The 17,545-nt window shown below is 44.6% G+C and overlaps 1 protein-coding gene across 1 annotated transcript in view; it reads right to left on the bottom strand.

Moving 5' to 3' along the window:
- Positions 1-17,545, bottom strand: part of valopa (vertebrate ancient long opsin a) — a 107,258-nt gene that overhangs the window by 62,762 nt on the left and 26,951 nt on the right. The gene's annotated exons all lie outside the window — the stretch shown is intronic.

The following is a 17,545-nucleotide window of genomic DNA, read 5'->3' as shown; positions in this document are numbered from 1 at the left end:
TATTTGGGTCATGAATTAGGGCAACAATATTGTAACCCTATCTTTGACTTGTGCCTCCTTTGAGTTCGGATCAACATTGGAAGAATTGAATTTACCTGATTGAGAAAACCCATAAGACCCATTGATATTCCACCTGTGGCACTGTCCATAATTTGTGACTTGGTCACCTGAGAGTTCACTAATCACTCTACATGTAGGATATAAGTCCTATTCGACAGATCTTCATTACGTTTATTCGGTAATCTCATTGCATGGATTTAATTACCAGAATAGGTATCATTTTTCTCTGCTATATCATCTACATTCCATAATTTGTTCATCCATCAAAATAGCTCCAGATTGTGATGGTTATTACTAATCAGACTAAGAATCTAATATCTATTTATTAACAAATCTTGTTTTCACTCAACTTTCTCAAGAATGAATTATGATTAATAGTGATTCAGTTGTTGTTTCTTAATAAATAATACATTAGTTTATGTTTGTACAGCATAAAGATCAATGTTAGGATACAATTCTGAGTGGCAGGTGAGCTTGAGCAACCCAGACCAATGCTGTGTGCAAGGGAGCAAGTAACTCCTCAACATGGCCCTGCTGTTGTACTAGTACTAGTCTTCATTTGAAAGCAAGCCTACTAATAGCCTGAAACCCTATACAATTCAATAGGGACACATAGTATGCTGGGCCTCTGCCTGTACCAGCTGTCACCTCAGCAGCCAATACCACCGTTACCGCTTCCTCATCTGCCTCACCCTGCACTCTCATGTCCTCATAAATATCACCCATATATAACTGTTTTGGTGCCTGCTTCAAGTGGCAGTAGTGAGGTTTGTTGCTCTGGTGTGTAGTGCTCTTCTAATAGGCCTAGTGGTCCATTGGATTCTCCCTGATTCTCCCTGTGAGAGATGATGTTATATTATGAATCCAATGCATATTTAGCGATTTAGGCACTGTATTGACATTACAGAGTAAATTCCCCAATACTGCAGTCCCAGCAGGGAGTAGTACAGGAACCAAGTGCAACCCTATCGTGTTACAGCTCTATCATCCACCCATGCTCCTCAAGTGTGGCTCCCTCTTGAGAGTGCAGGATCAGTGAATTTACCCTTAAGACGACTGATAGTAATTTCTGAAATTTCAATGGCCCTGAAATTTCAGGAGTCCCAGGAAAGGAAGGGGGATATTTAGAGTGTTAGCATCCCTTAAAAAGCTATAGGTGTGATTTCAAAGGGAGGCAGTCACTTAACGGTAAGTGACTATGTGTGCAGTCAAGAATTTTTGGTTGCCTTCCCAAACAATTTGTGGGCCAAAGAAGCAGTTGGCAAAAAACAATGAATGGCAGAACAAATATGAAGGCAGGAAATAGAGTTTGTGGGCATGTGATGGACTGCTGCAGCACCTGAGCCCCCTGTTTGATGGATGAGAACGTGAAGGTGCTACTACATGAGATGGATGCAAGGAGGGTTGCCCTGTTTGGCCCTCATGGGCACCCTTCCCAGGGCACGTCGTGTAGCATGCATGGTAGAAAGTAGCAGCCATGTTCAATGCTGCACACTGTACCCACTGGGTTGAGGAACAGATGAAGAAAATGGCAGACCTTAAGAAAGCCATAAAGATATGCATCCAGAACAATAATATATGTCAGGAAGATGCCTCAAATATGCAAGCTGCAAAGTGTTAGCCATCTACCTGCTGCACACGTACTGCTGGTTTATGCCAAGTCTTCCGAAAACCTTACAGCTATTTCATTGCTTACTATGCATGGCTATATTACAACCCCTTTAATCTGCAACTTACAACTGGCACACTGACACCTTACAAGGGCTTTACACAGAATCAGTGTAACACAACCATGCTCCACAATGTATGGTGAGATACTCTCATACAGCTGGGGCATATGTTTGTCCATATGTATGTGTAACTTACAATATCTAGAGATTGCAGGAATAATTTTTCAACTCCATGCACTCAGCAGGGAGCCTCACACTGCAGGAGCACATAATGGAAATGAGGACACCCTCATTTAGGATCTGTGTATAGGATCTGTGCTACTATGGGCTCTGCTGCAAATGCCCTTGGAGTTGCCACCCAGTGAGTGAGCAGGAGGTGAAGACAAGAGAAGAATGTTGCTAGCTTGGAGGTGGCCTCCAGCTTCATCCTCCCACAATCTTGAATGTGAATGATTTCCTACATGGCCTCTATGAAGGGAGTCAAGGGTTTAACATTGCTGGATATCCACCTGTGTGACCCTACTCCCTCCTCTTATCAACCATCGACCTAGAAATCGATGATGCTGCACTGTAATAATGGGCAAGCAAATGATTTCCTCATTGGGATCTAGCTTGTGAAATAACTTCATGCAAAGCAAGATTTTATTTTGCCAAACTTTTGCTTGCATTTCAGCCGAGACTGCGACCTAGAAATTTGATGATGCTGTGGCAGTTTTACAGGTGTAAAGCAGGCACCAAAGTGTCCAATATGACGGGCGGTGTGTGTGCGCATATTCCACACCGGAAGTTTGCCGCCCGGCATATTGGTATAGGCATCAAAAGAGGCATCCAGTGCCTGCGCCTGAAACAGGCATTCGGCCCTTTGCATACGTAACTAGGGGGCCTAACGCCTGTTTGTAAAATTGAGCTACCCTGAATGCAGCAGGCATAGGGCTGGCTGCTTTCAGGAAAATGTGGTCTAAATGAAGCCTCACAGGTGGTTTTAAAGGGATTGCTACAGGCTGCCATCAAAAAGGTAACTTTCTTTAAAAATACTTACCTAAAGGTGGAGCCGGGAGGTGCAGGAATTCTCATCCCAGCTCCACATTAAAACTATGGTCCATTGTTGGACACCGATCACTCCCTTCCCGATTGCCTCTCTCCCAATCCCGATCACTGCCTCCTTCTAATCACTGCTCCTCCTTCTCCTGATCGCTGCCTTTGTTAGAACGGATTCTTTTACCCTCAGTCTGGTTCAGCAAACACTGAGTCGAATACAACTGGATGAATTCAAACGATTTTTTTTCCGCGGAGTCTTACTCTGAAATGTCGGCACCGACTCCTGCAAGAGTCTGACGAACCCAACAGAGCAAGCAATTTGCCATACAGTGTGCTACATTATTATACTTGCATTTGAGAAGACATTAACACATCGTACATTCTGAGCCAATCCTGAGCTGTGCACGTATACATTTAATTTGATTTCCTGGCCTGGCAGTTTGAAATAAAGAAGTCACATTTAACTGAATGGGTTACAGTTAAGTAAATATCCTGGTAATGTGCTCACGATCACCTAAACATTATGGTAGTGCGTTTGCAATCATGGTAATGCGTTTTCTGATCGCCTATTGTCTGTATAACTTCTGCACACTGACTTATATAGTTCCTAACAGCAAGGTGTGACATTTGTGGGCGCCAGCCATATTAGCAGCCAAAGATCAGTTTAGCCTTTTTATTTTACTTCTTACTGCCTTCGCAGTTTCTGGTTTCTATTTCCTTGACCTTGGTATTCTCACCTTCACCCCTTTCCCAACCACTGCCACCTCTTTCCCGATTGCTGCCTCCCCTTTCCTGATTGCTGCCTCACTCTGTATTAATGTAAGAAGTCACACAACACCAGGTTATAGTCCAACAGTTTTATTTGAAATCACAAGCTTTCGGAGCGCTGCTCCTTCATCAGGTGAAGTGATTGATTACTGCCTCCCCCTTTCCCAATTACTGTCTGCCCTCTTTCCCAATCGCTGGCTCTCCCCTTTCCCACTTGCTGCCTCCCCTTTCCTGATCACTGACTCCTGAATTTCCCAATCACTACTTCCCCCTTTCCCAATCATTGCTTCCCCCTTTCCCAATCACTGCCTCCCCCACTTTTCCAATCGCTGCCTTACCCACTTACCCAATCGCTGCCTTCCCCCTTACCCAATCGCTGCCTTCCCCCTTACCCAATCGCTGTCACCTCCCTTTCCTAATCATAGCCTCCTCCTTTACTCTTCTAGTTGCCTCCCCTCTTTTCCAATTTCTGGGCCATCATGTCCTGCAAGCAGAAAAATAGTCCTGAGATGATCCAAATTTCAAGAGCATATATAGCTACACTCAAGTGCTCATGCTGCAGCCGTTGTGTATGTAAGTAAATAAAAATGGATCATGCAGCTAGATTGTGTTGGAAGGATTTTCTCTTTCAGCCCCTTTAAGATGTCAGTGTGATAGTTGTAAGTTCCAACTTGAATGTGTGCCTTGCTGCAGTATGGCCATGCATGATAAGTACTCAAAGAGCTGTAAGATTGTCTGAGTATTTTGCATGGAGCGGCAGTAAAACCATAAACGGTTATGTGAAAACACTGTGGCATGCATACTTGGGACAAGTACTTCGTATCGGAAACTGCTGGATAGCCTTACCTTGGCAGCTTTCTTCTGCCACCTTCTTTCTCATTTACAGTTAGGTCTTCTGGATGGTGCAAGCAGCATTCACCCTGCATGCTATCTAATGTTAAGCATTTTGCGTGACACTTCTGTGGGGAGGGGAGCTCTGGGGTGTCAAATAGAGCAGTCCTCCTTTGCCTCACTTCATAAAGGATAATTTCAAGGGTTTCTTCTGTAAATCTGAAGTTGTGCCTGAAATAATTTGTTTCACTACAATCATTATTTGCAGCCACCTAAGCTCCGTACTCAGCCTGGAATGCAGTCCTTTAAATAGCTGCAGCAGCAGCAGCTGAAAGTTCATGACAGCTGTCTTCATGATCAGACAGGCAACCTGCCATATGACACAACCTTTGACATGCGTAAAAAATATATACAAATACCAAATTTTAGATGGGGATAGCAGTGTCATTTTCTGTTGGGAAAAGTTGCAAGATCCCCAGTAACACACCTTTCCCTCCCAAATTGCACCTCAACAGGAATCTCTACCCTTAAATCTCTCACTGTTTTGACTTCTATGGTCCTTTGTGCCAAGTTTGGAGCTAAACAAGAATTAACAAATGCAAAAATATTGATATTGGACAAAATTTGAAGATCCAAATACTGGAACTTGAAATTATTTTATGCCTCAATAAAACAGTTGCCTCAACCATTCTCTGAAGTCAAAAGTCGGATGAAAGCATAAAGATCCACCCCCTTCACTATCAGTGTACCATGGTTGCAGTGTGTACTATCTACGGGATGCACTACAGCAACTCACCAAGTCTTCTTTGGCACCACCTCCCAAACCTGTGATCTCCACCACCTAGAAGGACAAGGGTAGTAGATGCATGGGGTGGCATTGCCTTCAGGTTTCACTCCAAGTCACACACCATCCTGACTTGGACATATATCGCTGTTCCTTTATCATCGCTGGGTCAAAATCTTGGAACTCCCCCCCTAGCAGCACTGTGGGAGCATGTGCACCACACAGACTGCAGTGATTCAGGAAGGCCCACCACCACTTTTCAAGGGCAACTAGAGATGGGCAATAAATGCCAGCATTGCCCAAAATCCTGAGTGAATTTTAAAAATGTATCCATCGCAAGGAATTATGAGCTCATAGCTGTCACGTACAATTGACATCTTTGTTTAAATAATTATCCCTCTCTCACAAGCTCATTATTAATAGTTTGATAACATTCATTTTTTTTAAATATTAAAATACTGGAATGAAACCATACAACTATCATTCATAAAGGTGAAGGCTTCTTCATATTAAAAACCTACAGTCTATTGAGAAAGAGGTTTAACGCACACAGAATGGCTATCATGTTTCCCTACTTAACAACAGTCACTGCAATCCATAAGTAATTTATAGTGTGAATGGCTTTGAGATCTTTCAGCTGAAATAATAGGATAGTTTGAACCATGAACCTTTCTACACTCATCATCAATGTCACTCACTCCATTATCCGATGACAGGGTTTGTGACAAATCTTTCTAGATTTTTTTTTCCTTTCTGAGATGGAATAAAAGAGAATGTTGATACAATAGTTTCTATAGTACAGAAAACATAGTTTCTGCACACAAATACCTACTAGAGCAACACAACAGGACATCTGAGATGGAGTAATTGGCCTGCAATTTGCGGCCTGCTGGCCCCGAAGTACACTCCACAGAGGGATCTCACAATCCCTGTGTTGAGAACTTCGGGTTTTCCAACCTTGAATTCAATTAATCGGAACTTAATGGGGATCCCCTTGTGCGTTCTGCTGTGACGTCAACAGGCTGTCTAAGCAGCCAATCAAAAGGTAGAATTCTCACATACAGTGAACAAGGAAGTTGGTAAGCCCTTAAAATTCTAACTTTTTTAAATAGAGAGAGCAAAAATAAGATTGGGGTTCTCACATGGGGAAAAGGCAAAACTAAAATAAAGATGCACAAACTTTAAAGAAAAATTAACATTTTATTAAAATGGGCAAATTTCACACTGCACAAAATTTAAATTAGTTGTTCAGGCCTTTAACCTTTGTTTAGCAGTCAATATTTGTTAAAACCCCAGTTACACCTAATCCCTTTGGGTCTAACTTTTAGTGGGGAATTTAACAGCGTAATTACTGCGGAAGAGCCAAAGTTTTCGTCAGTTTCAACGATTTATGAGATTTCACTGATTGCCGGCTCTGTGGAGGCGGGGGTGGGTTGGGGGTGGGGAGCGACGGGGAGCACAGCGCAACCAGTTTCGGAGCTGTCATAGGCAGACAGCAACTTCAGGATTTATGCATACGCTTGTGCATGCGCCAAATCCCAAAATTGCGATCAGTTTCAAAGGCGGTATGATGGCGTACGCTGACAGTTCGCCGTCATACCAACTGCAAATTCAGAACCAAGGGCTGGATTTTCTCAGCCCCGAGGAGGCGGGTATGGAGGCGGGACTGCCAGGAAAGTTGCAGAATTTGGGGGCGGTTGGCAAACCCGCCTCCATTCTGCCTCCATGCCCTCTTGCCAGGAGGCGGGAAGCCGTCCTGCCCCAGGTCCTGTCTCCTTGGAAGCGGGAAGGGATTAAAACCTATTAACTGCCTGTTAGAAAATAGGATTATCCCCATTTTTCGTGATGAAGTGTGGGCTTCCCGACCTGGGGAAACCTGACGGGTGTAAGAGGTGAGTAGGAGGTCTGCAGGGGTCGGAGGGGTCTGAAAGTGCGATGTAGAGGTGAGTGATGGCTGCAAGTGTGGAGTGGTAAGTATGTGAGGTGAGTGTAAAGTGTTAGAAAATGTTCACTTACCTTTGTTTCTCCCTACAGCCTTCAGCTGCTGTGGAGCCAAAGTCCCCGACATCTCCATTGTAGAGATCACAGACTGGCTGTTGGATACTCCGATCCAACAGCCAGCTGATTTCTGCAAAGTAGAAAGGTTTGATGAGTCCTGAACACAAGGGGCTCAATTTTACCAGGCCCAAGGAGGCGGGATTGGAGGCGTGTGAGTTGTTAAAATCGCCAAAAATGGCAGGCAGGCCCGATCCCGCCTCCATTCCGCCTCCGAGTAATTTTCCCAAAGCGTGTTTTCTGACCCCCTTTCCATCCCGCCTCCAAGAGGCGGGATAGGTCCTTAAGGCCCTTAATAACCACTTAAAAGCCTCTATAATCCCATTTTGAGAGGCCTTTCTGATTTTTAGTCATTCCCGCCATCCTACACGCCTCCTCTGGAACATGCCAGGTAATGCTGGTGGCCTCACAAGTGGATTGCTTATGAACAGCTGCAGCTCCACCATTACAAAGGAGTTTTCACCAATGATCATTTGCACGTTGCAGAACTTTGTTGTTTCAGGTCTGGGGGAACTTTTAGCAGGCATACTCAGTGTTGTGGAAGTTTGGAGCCCGACACCCATCTCCTGTGTGACCTCCTGGGAAACCCCTCTCCCCATCTTGACTGAGCGCTTCCTCAACTGAGGCATATATCAGAAGCATGGCGACCATTTAATTCCTTCCCTCCTGGACATCAGATTCGGATGAAGACCAGCCACAGCAGCAGCAGAACCATGAGCAACAGCAGCACCAACAGTAGGAGCATCAACAGGAGCGCCAAGCTGCTAGTCACCCACCTGAAGATGCACAGGCCAGAAGTCGCCAGAGCGCGACCATATTGCTGCCCGGGATGCAAGGGATGCACTCATGTTGGTCACATTTGCTTAGCCTGTACAATCAAACACTTTTGCCTCGCACCTTCTTACCAGAGCATCAACAATGGACAAGAACCTAAGGATTCCTATCACTCTGACCACCATTCTGACAATTGCAAGTCACTCTAAGCCCTCAATGTGGAAGTCCCATTTGCGAAATGACACAGGCCACAACTTCAACAGTTTGCCATCAGAATTTTTTTTATCACGAATAGCAACTGGTGGCATTTCAAAAATAAACACAACATAACACCCAAGTGACTACCCTTATGACTACTTGTGCATTATCTTCCTCTTACGTGTGCTCCATCGTGGTGCTTCCCCTGTGGCTTCAGCAGATGTGGAGGCCCCTTGCTCACTTTCTTGCTGCTCCTGTCTCGACACCTTTGGCGGCCGTCCTCTTGGGTTGCGAACTTGTGAGGGCTCGGCAACAGTCTGCTGTTCCTGCGGCTGTGCAGGGAATGAGACGCCCATCTCTGGTGAGGCTCTGACCAAGGGCTTTGCAGTGGCATGGTCGTTTGAGCGCTTGGAGAAGAGCCCCCACTTCCTTGTTGTCTGCCACCAACATCCCTCTCATGGGTCAGCCCCACTTCAGAGCTAGCAAGTGGCTTGACAGCACCTTGCTACACTTCAGGGGGGCCATGAGGGCCCGTTTCTGCACTGGAAGTCCGACTCCAGAGGACTTCCATGAAGGTCTGGTTTCTATGCTCAATAGCTGACCATCGCTCAAGAGAGGCCAGCCTATTCTGAACAATGACCATGTTTTCTACACTCTGGCGACTTAGCTCCTCCATGGCTGTAGCCATCCTCTCCTCTACTGTAGCCATCCTTTCCACGGAGGTTGCCATCCTTTCCGTGGTGATGCGTTCATGCGCCAATGACTCCACAAAGGCTCTGCTCATGTTCGTGATGGACTTCTCCATTCGCTCGACACTCGCAGCGACCCTGGAGACAAAACCTGCCAGAGACTCCTGGACCTGTTCCTGGAGTTCCAGCACCACTCTCGTTCTGGATGGACACGGAGGCACAGTCGACATGCAGCTGAGCCGAGCTGGCAGAGTCCTGCGCCCTCCGGCGAGGACTCTCCACTGCTGTCCGTCTCCACCATCTGCTAATGCTCACTTATGAGCTGTGATACACCAGGTGCCAACACTACTCTATCTCGCGAAGGTCCCACCGAGGTGTGAGTGTCTGCGCTGGTGCTGGGAGGTTGCAGCTTCCTCTTCTGGAAGCTCAGGCTCTTCCTCCTGGACAGTGGGGACGGGGGCTTTCGATGGTCCTGTGGGGGAGTAAAGGAAAGAGAGATGTGAGGTAAAGGTTACATGAACATTGAATAATGCAGATGATCGTAAGTCAACCTGTTAGAGCATCAGATTCATTATCAGTGACTCATGCAATGTCAATGAGAGAGATGCCAAACTATTCTGTCACCAGCTTGCTGCGATGGGCCCATCTGTCCGTCCCCCACTTGGGAATCCTCCTCGATCCCGGTGATTTCCAGGGCCGCCTCCTCCCAGGCGGTGAGCTGGGCTACAGAGGGTGGCCCTCCTCCTGTCATGGCCCTTTCCCTCTTATTGTGGGCTCTCTTTTCCTGCAATGAGGGACACAAGTGGAGTTTGAGTGAGAATGAAGGAGTGAGTGTAGATAATCCATAGCATAGATGCTTAGAAGGATACAAAGGACCCTCCCTGTGTGTTGAAAGTTGTTGTCATAGCATCACAGTGATAGGGAGTGTGAGGGCTGCATGGTCGAATAGTTAAGTGAATGTGACCTTCGAGAGAGAGGGAATGGATAAGGGTGCAGGCATGTAAGTGTCAAGTGGCATATGGAGGAAGAGGCTGGCAAAGCAGAGTGCTGGTGAGGAGAGGCGATGGGGATCAGATTGAGGGTGATGGGAAAGTCATACTCACTTTTCCTGTGCGGAGAAGATCATGAAACCTCTTCCTGCATTGCAGCCAGGTTCTGCGGCTCAGCGAAATGGAGTTGACCTCCTGGGCCACTTGCAGCCACACAGCTTTTGTCTGCTGGGGTGGCTTTTTTCTCCCTGAGGAAGGGAACAGCACCTCCTTACTACATCTGGCTCCGTACACCAGAGCTTGGAGGGAGGGCTCATCAAATCAAGGTGCACACTTTTGCTTGATTGTGGACATTGTCGGGAAATCATCACCTTCATACAATTTGCAGAGTCTTTGCAGTCTCCAGAGGAAGGCTGCTTGCAGGTCTTAAATCCAGCAGCATTGATGATGTCATCGGAGGCAACTTTCTGTATGAAAAGACTCATTGGGCCAGGTGTTCCCACACGCAGGAAATCAATTGCCCAATTAGGGGAAAATCCCACTTTTTCAACACTTCAATTAGGAGTCGGGGTCCTGACACGATTTCCACCTGACACGCCCCAGCCCGCCCACACTGACAAAACCCAGCCCATGGACTCATCAAACTACACAGAATGTCAGTGTTTGACAGCTTCACAGAGCTGTCAAACGGTGACATTTCTTCTTTCAAAAATTCTTGACAGATGTCACGTCATACGTTGATGTGCTCTGTCACTGACTTCCCCCTAATTGGCCTGCTGAGCCCACTGGGCGGGCTTAACAAGGTTAATTAGGGGAACATGCCGCTGGTTGGCCAGAAGCTGGTGGAGGCGGGACTGAAACTGGGCAAGCAGCAGTCCCGCCTCCAACACGCCTCCATTCAGAAAATCCTGCCCCAATAGTTCAACACTCACTAAAATTGCACTTAAAGTTAAGATTTATTCTGGCTTGACTTAATTCTGAAGAAATATTCCAGTCATGTCCTCTGCAGGTTTATACAAAACATTTAATTTACGTTTTCAATCTGAGTCATTTAATAGCAAACATTTGAACTTACATATTGAAAAAGCTTGTATTTCTGGCAATTCTGAACAAAAGCAGAGAGTAATTTAGTTATAATTTGTCAATCCAAGTGTTACCCTTAGCTATTCTGCCGGTTTCGATGGTAGGTCATCTGTTGCTTTTAATTTACATGAATAACCTTCCTCCTGCATGCAACCAGTGTAGTTCATGATTAATATCTACAACTGAACAGCTTCTTGTCAAATGTATAATCACAGTATTACACAGTACCAAAACAAGAGCGCCACATGTTAGTATTCAACCTTCAATAGAACAACCTCCCTAAAATAACATAATTGCACCTACAATCAATATTATTCTGAGCCTTGGTCCTATCTACTTTGTATAGATGTTTTTGAAAGGATATGAAATACATATATTTAACAAACAAATTAAAATATGTTTTCTGCTTTTTTTACAATTACTTATCAGGTCCTTAGAGATCGACAAATGGTTTGAATTTTAAAATCTTTATTAGTAGCTTGGGTGTTTAAAGATAATTGGCAATGTAAATTATTTCCAGTAAATTAAAAACATTTTGAAAGATATATTGTTTATAAATTGTTTAAAATTACATCTTACCCCAGTTTTACATTTATTAGTAGGTCTCCTGTGGTGCCCAGGACCAATAATGCAGTTTCTGAAATTTACCATGGTCCCACCTTAGTCTAAACATAACAGTAAGCTTGTCTCTGTAAACAGAAAATTTACTGAAGTAACATATCTCAAGACCAACACAAAGTAAAAATATTAAGCCCCTTACTCATGCTGAAAGATACAAGGCTATTCACCTACCACTGTACAAAACTTGCTTCAGATACATGTAACTTATGAGCCCACCTCCATTATTCCCAGCATTTACTATGAGTCCACTTGCATGTGCTTTATGGCTGCCACTCCATAAGAACAGAGGGACAGGGGTAGGCCATTCAACCCCTCGGGCCTGTTCTGCCATTCTATTAGATCATTGCTGATCTGCAACTCAACTCCATTTACCCACCTTTGTACCATATCCCTTGATACACTCACCTAACAAAAATCTATCGATCTGTCTTGAAAATTTCAATTGACCCAACATTCATAACCTTTAGGGGGAGCAAGCTCCAGATTTCCACTACCCTTTGAAAAAGTGCTTCCTGATTTTACTCCTAAATGGCCAAGCTCTAATTTTAAGATTGTGCCCACTTGTTCTGGATTCCCCTACCAGAGGAAATTGTTTCTCTGTATCTACCCTATCACTGTATCTACACCATCATTTTAAAAACTTTGATTAATTTATGCAACCTGTCCTTATAATTTAACCATTTAAGCCCCAGTATCATTTTGGTGAATCCAAAGCCAATATATCTTTCCTGACGTTCAATGCCCAAAATCGAACGCAGTGCTCTAGATGGGGTCTGCCAACTGAAGCAAAACTGAAGGATCAGGTCTTCACTTATGAATTCCAATCCCCTTAAGATTTAGTCTGCAGACCCAAACATCTCTGCACTGTCCTCATCTTTCATTACCATGTGCTCCGCTTGGTGGCCATCGCAGTCTGAGTCCATCATGTATAAACCGATGGCTCTTCTTTGTTTTCTAGGCATCCTCCACACAACTGTGGCGGTATCCACTGTTTGCTCTCCTAGAGCAAGAATGGGCATTGCTTCATAAATTGGCTCCTATATCCCTTAAGGTTGCTTTTCAAGGTGCCCTTCAAACACTTTGCATCACAGAAGTGCTTGATGTTCTTCAGGTCAACATTGAACACTTACTTCAGAAACCAACTGACTGATATCCAAACAACATGGACAACTCAACAAAGGTGTGCTTGGTTGACCATTGCTTTCATGCCAATTGTACTTGTCTGTCAAAGGACTTCCACATTGGTAAGTGTCTTGCCATTTGGTGCTTAGCATAGGTCATAGGTGACTCATATGAATTTTTTGAATTCCTTCTTGTGGTGCTTGTGGTACACTCATGGTCATAGCCATATATAGGAGAGGTTAGATTACTAAACTTCTCATGTTTCTCAAGTTAGGGTGACTTTTAATTTTACCTTTGCTCAATTTTGTCAATACAGAACATATGGTTTTGTCAATTTTGAAGAGTGCATTTTGAAAAACCAAAACAAATGTAAAGGGCAGTGGCAACAAACATTCTGAGCAATGATCATGAATGGTTTGTTGCATTTTGCTCCATTTTAAATCCTCTGACAGTTGACCTACTGCACAATTGCACTTTGTTTTGATGCAGGTGGCATACGCATGGGTCAGTACCAGATGTACCTGTAAAGTCTGTGGGTTGTTAGTTAATTAATACACAGACTCCAAGAGTAACTTAAAACAGGACTTTACTATTCGAAGGTCAGGGCAAATCTGCCCAATAACTCCTGGCACAACGCTTATATACTGGTGTGGTCACCGTCGGTATTACCGTATACAGAAGCCAAACAAAGTAGTGCCACACCTAAAATAGTTCTCTTAAAGGTGAACGGTTACATACAATAGTTCTCTTAAAGGTAGACGGGTACATACACTACAGTACCAACCATCAACCCAACTGGGGCCACACTCTCCATGTGTTTAATTCCAATCTGTGCCTAAGTTCACCAGCGCTGTTGTTTGTTTATAACATTTTTAATAGCTCACTTTTACATTGATGCTTGGAGAGTAAGTGGTTGGTCATTGGCTGTTCCCATGTGGCCTGGGAAGAGCTCTGCATTCAGTGAGCCTGTAAATGGACGAGCAGGTCAATTTGATTTTGTTAATTTGTTCTATTCATGTCAGTCCTAGTAAGGACAGCATCGTTTTTGTGGATATTCACTCGAGAGGCTCATGGGCCAGACCCAATTGGTATCGAGGATCCAATTCCCAAAAACATGGACTAGCCAATTTGGAAACAAATTACAAATTGTGAAAGACTTATGACATAACCTGAAGGCTCTGTCCCAATTCCAGGGAGTCATGTGATGCAAGAAGCAAACAACACTTTTACAGCTGGGGGAAAAGTGACAAAAGCACAGCCTGATTGTCTCTGGTCCTCAGAGAACACTTATAATTTAATTGGCTTAAAACACCTTTCAAATATATATCCGCAAAACTATGAGAACAAAAATCATTGCATTTATCATGATCTAATTGTACTTTGAATAAGCCGAGTGCTTTCCTCCATGTGACCTTCTTTGACAGATTATCTTAAACATTTACCACTCTTTGAACAAGCAGGCTTTTTCTCATATCGGTTCAGAATTCAGTTTTTCACTCATTTCCATTTGTGTCTTCTACTACCTTAAGTTGATATTGCACTACCTTATACAGAAGCCAAGCTGTTGGAACAGAAATCAAAATTTGACACAGTCAAGTCAAAAAGACTTTGTTATGGGATTACTATGTCTTTCCCCTTTGTTTGATGTTAAGGAATTCTCAATATTTTTTTTAATTCATTCTCGGAATATGGACGTTGCTGACAAGGCCAGCATTTATTACCCATCCCTAGTTGCCTTTGAAAAGATGGTGTTGGAACTTTTCCTTGAATCACTGCAGTCCATGATGTTGTAAATCTCATCATCATCAAGAAACTACTCGTGAAATAACACTGGACGGCCAGCTGGTGGCGCCATCCAAGAAGTATAAATACTCGGGCGTGGGCCCAGCTTTCCAGGGACATTTTGTAAGACAAGGAACTAGTGAAGTACAACTAGACCTCCATGTTCTGAAACAAGTTGATTAAAGCCTTGCTTTATGCTCAAACCAAGTGCGTAGTGAGTTTTATTACGTCACACATGGTGTAGGTACTCCCACAATGCTGTTAGGAAGGGATTTCCAGGATTTGAATCCAGTGACAATCCAAGTAAGGTTGGTGTGTAAGAAGTAAAAATTAAGCAGTTCCCATGCACTTGCTACCCTTGTCCTTCAAGGTTGAGGTCATGGGACTGGGAGGTGCTGCTGAAGAAGCCTTGGTGATTTACTGCAGTTCATCCTGTAGATTGTACACACTGCAGACATGGTGTACAGGTGGTAGAGGGGAATGGATGTTTAAGCTAGTGGATGGACTGCTTTGTTCTGGGTCAAGCTTCTTGTGTGTTGTCGCAGCAGCACCCACCCAGGCAAGTAGGGAGTATTCATTCACACTCCTGGTTTGTACCTTGTAGGTGGTGGAGAGGCTTTGTGGAGTCAGGAATTGAGACACTTGCCACAGAATACCCAGCCTCTGACCTGCTCTTATAGCCACAGTAATTATGTGGCTGGTTCAGTTGAGTTTCTGGTCAATGGTGACCCGTAGGATGTTGATGGTGGGAAGGTTTGATGATAGTAATGCCATTGAATGTCAAGGGGAGGTGGTTAGGCTCACTCTTGTTGGAGATGGTCATTACCTAGCACTTGTGTGGCATGAATGTTACTTGCCACTTATCAGCCCAAGCCTGGATGTTCTCTAGGTCTTACTGAATGTGGGTATGAACGGATTTATTATCTGAGGAATTGTGAATGGAGCTGAACACTGAGCAATCATCAGCAAACAACCTCACTTCTGATCTTATGACGGAGGGAAGGTCATTGATAAAGTAGTTGAAGATAGTTGGACCTAGGGCACTGCCCTGGGGCACTCCTGCTGCAATGTCCTGGGGCTGAGATAATTGGCCACCAACAACCACAACCATATTTCTTTGTGCCAAGTTTGACTCCAGCCACTGGAGAGTTTTCCCCAGATCCCCATTGATTTAAGTTTTAGTAGAGCTCCTTGGTGCCACACTCGGTCAATGGGTGCCTTGATGGCAAGGGCGGTCACTCTCAACTCACTTCTTTTGTCCATGTTTATACCAAGGCTGTAATGAGGCTGAGTGGTCCTGGTGTACCCCAAACTGAGCATCGTGGAGCAGGTTATTGGTGAGGAAGTGCTGCTTGATAGCTCTATCAATGGCTCCTTCCATCAGTTTGCTGATGATTGAGAGTAGACTGATGGGATAGTAATTGGCCGAGTTGGATTTGTCATGCTTTTTGTGAAAAGGACATACCTGGGCAATTTTCTACATTGTTAAGTAGATGCCAATGTTGTAGCTGTACTGGAACAGCTAAGCTACAAGCACGGCTAGTTCTAAAGCATAGGCCTTCAGCACTACAGCCAGGATGTTGTCAGGACCCGTAGCCTTTACTGTGTCCAGTTAACACAGCCATTTCTTGATATCAAAGTGGAGTGAACTGAATTGTTGAAGACTGCCTTCTATGATGGTGGGGTCCTAGGGAGGAGGCCAAGAAAAATCATCCACTCGGTATGTCTGGCTGAAAATGTTTGCAAACGCTTCAACCTTTTCCTGTGCGCTCACGTGCTGGGCTCTGCCATCATTGAAGTTGGTGATATTCATGGTGCATCCTCCTCCCATAAGTTGCTTAATTGTTCACCACCATTCGGACTGGATGTTGCAGGACTGCAGGGCTTTGACCTGATCCATTGGTTGTGGGGTCAGTTAGCTTTGTTTATAGCATGCTGCTTCCATTGTTTAGCATGCATATAGTCCAGTGTTGTAGCTTCACCAGATTGGCACCTGATTTTCAGGTATGCTAGGTGCTGCTTCTGGCATGCTCTTCTACAGTCCTCATTGAACCAGGGTTGGTAATCTGGCTTGATGGTGATGGAGGAGTGAGGGATATGTCGAGCCATGAGGTTACAGGTTGTGGTGGAGTAAAATTCTGTTGCTGCTGAAGGTACTCAGTAACTCATGGATACCCAAGCTTTGAGCTGCTAGGTCTGTTCTGAATCTATCTACTTATCATGGTGGTAGTGCCACATGAAGTGACACTACAGCTTTGTTGAACTTCAAAGGCTTTTTTTTGTTTCTTTCTTTTAGATTTCTTTCTTGGAGATTTGCACTCTCTGCAAAGCCCAGTTATTTAGAATTTTAGTTTAGCGTCGACTGGATCTTCCTGGGTTAGACAGGACTAGGGGACACAGATTTAAGGTTTTGGGCAAGAGATACGGGGGGGATGTGAGGAAAAACATTTTTACGCAGTGAGTGGCGAGGACCTGGAATTCGCTGCCAACGGAAGTGGTGGAAGGGGAGACACTCAATGTTTTCAAGGGGAGACTGGATAGGCACTTGGGGGAAATAAATGTGCAGGGCTACGGGGATAGAGCAGGGGAATGGGACTGACTGGATTGCACTACAGAGAGCCGGCACGGACTCGATGGGCCGAATGGTCTCCTTCTGTGCCGTTATGACTCTATGAGATGCAAGGCTGCAGTTAGGCACTGACGTGAACAGAAGCAAAGAAAGAGAATTGCAACCAAAGTATTTCCCAGGAGAATCCTTTTCAATGTGCCCATTTATGAAGATAGTGTTACTTTTATTGTCAGAATCTTCAGTCCTGGGGGCAAACATAACTGAGCCTGATCCTCTCCTCATCCAAAGTGCATATTCCAGTAGGTGTGACTGGTGAACAATTAATGAGAACCCTTGCTGACTTTTCCCTACCCTAACTCAAAAGAGACCAATTATAGTATCCTATCACCACTCAAGCTGAGGTCAGCTAGCCCAGCATTGAGCTTGGGTCCTGCTTGGTCTGTATTCCCCAATTCCATACTATGCCACAGGGGAAGCTCCTGCACTATTTTGAGAGGCTAATACCGCATGGA

Source organism: Somniosus microcephalus, chromosome 8 (genome assembly GCF_052327205.1).
Source record: "Somniosus microcephalus isolate GS21.2 chromosome 8, FLI_Smic_1.0, whole genome shotgun sequence".
NCBI classification, from domain to species: domain Eukaryota; kingdom Metazoa; phylum Chordata; class Chondrichthyes; order Squaliformes; family Somniosidae; genus Somniosus; species Somniosus microcephalus.
The sequence above is the reverse complement of the archived record's forward strand: the minus strand, read 5'-3'. Positions and strand labels throughout refer to the sequence as shown.